We start from the raw sequence: 2,179 nt of genomic DNA, 5'->3' as shown, positions 1-2,179 counted from the left end.
TTATTTCTGCTCAAGTCTCTCCTACACGTGCAATGTTTCGGTTTTCTTGCATCACTCTGCATCAGTACACAAATTACCGAAAACGCTCCATATGTACACAAATCACAGAAAACATATTGCTGTAGCGTCAAATAAGTAGTTTTTAAACATGAATCTCTTCAGTTGTTGTAGTTAGGGCCTTTCAAAATATTTTAAAGAAATGAGTGATTGAATTTTAGGCTAACTTGAATTATATGATACAAAATCCAATGTGTATGTTAAATAAAAGCAGCAGCAAAACTACTCATCGATTGACATGAAAACTTTGTCTAGGTGGTATACGCGCAGTGCAGTAGATTAGTAACGGTTCTGGCAGGACTGGCACTTTAGAACCAGAGTGAAAAATAAATCTTTTTGATCTTTTTTGTCTTCGATAATTTGAAAATTCGTTTTGTGGCACTCACGGCAAACCTTGCATTGAATGTGGAGGAAAAACGTGGTACAGTAATGACCATAAAGTAGTATCCTTCGGTAATGATGAAATTTGTTTGAGGGCCCCCGTCTAAATGAGGAGAGCGGGCTGGCCTCTTCGAGAGAGATGGCGGCACGGTGAAAGATTTCTGCGATTTTTACCAAAAGCCGCGTTTTCGAGGGGAGCGAAGTTTTGTTCGTTTGCTTCGCATTTTTGATTCAACCAAATCGATTATGACCGATTTCGTTTGATTCCTCCAAAGGTAGAGACATGCTCGTGCTACAAAAATCAGCTCAAAAGATTGCATTTTAGCTCCCAGCGTCGACAAATGTCTTCTGAGTGCTGCAGGAAAATTATGCGCAACTGGTACCGCAAAATATGTAGTGGCCACGAATGCGCCATCTCTCACAGCGAGGCAATGAAAGTATTTGAGAGGCTGGAATGTCAGACGAATGTTCGATCGAGTTGTGGCAATCTGACAGACGAACATTAGTCAGGAGACCAGGTTTGCGATTTTTGTCGGACTGCTTTGTTCCCACCGCCAAATTTGGGGGTGGGAAGATCATGATTTGGGGAAGAATGGTCGCCTCTTGCAGTGGGTCTATCAAACTCGACTCAACGCCAAAAGGTACCAAGCCCTCCTGTTCCAATGTCTACAGCCAGACGGCAGTAAACTCATCGGCAAAAGCTTCACTTTTCAGCATGACGGCGTTCCCCGCCACACAGCTCGATCAACCGTCGCCATGATGCACTGATCAGCTGTTAAACAGATCTCATGCCGTGACCAGCCCATTCGCCCGACCTGAACCCCATCGAACATTTGTGGCAACACGCCCGAAAGAGTTGCTGCCGTTATTGAAGCCAAGAGACCGCACAAGCGATATTAACTCTAAAAACTAGAACTAGCTCTTAGATTGTTATTATTAGCAGTTTTAGCTCTATAAGCATACAGCGTTTGAAAGAAAACAACTAAGTATCGATTTAATAGAGAGTGGCCTAAATAATTAATAGTTAGACCGGTAGTGTATATATACGTATAGTTCGGTCCAAAAATATAAGACTCTAGCGCGTATATAAGTATAGTAAGCCTTCAACCGAAAACTTTAGGTTTTCCCGGAAACAAATATAACCTAAAGATATTCTTCCTACACTTGCCTTTTCTAAGTAAATTTTAGAATTTGCTGCTTAACTGCTACGTCTAATTTTAATTAAATTAGTCTATAGAGGAGTTGTCGAGTGACACACCCATTGGGTAGCGCACGTTTCCTGGGTGGCAGAAAGATGCTGGCCCTGGTGGCCCATGCTAAATAAAATCTTCAACGCACTGTCGATCTCATTCCATGTCGACTTCCAAGTATTCCGGCTATTACAAGTCTCTCAGCGAGGGTGATAAAGACCGATATACGCGCAAAATAGCGATAATCGGCAATAGCGATAATCTGCGAGGGCGTTGACGACGCGACGCGTACACAATCGCGAGCCAGGATAGCAGCGACGCTTGGCCTTTGATCGAGTACTCCGACATTTATAACTTTTAATCAATGCGGCAAGTCCATGCACAAAGAAGGAGATGAAAGCGTATAAGAGAGTTTAGACGGGTACAAATATCTTTTGGCTGGGTGGGTGTCAGACGTTTCTTCGACTCCGGTGGCTTCGAATTCGAAATACATCCTGACAGGAAAAGTTATGCACTCGCAAGCGGTTTCTTCTGCACCACTCAGACCATGG

The sequence above is a fragment of the Oscarella lobularis genome, unplaced genomic scaffold (assembly GCF_947507565.1).
Source record: "Oscarella lobularis unplaced genomic scaffold, ooOscLobu1.1 scaffold_75, whole genome shotgun sequence".
Lineage (NCBI taxonomy): Eukaryota > Metazoa > Porifera > Homoscleromorpha > Homosclerophorida > Oscarellidae > Oscarella > Oscarella lobularis.
This window is presented reverse-complemented; position numbering follows the sequence as displayed.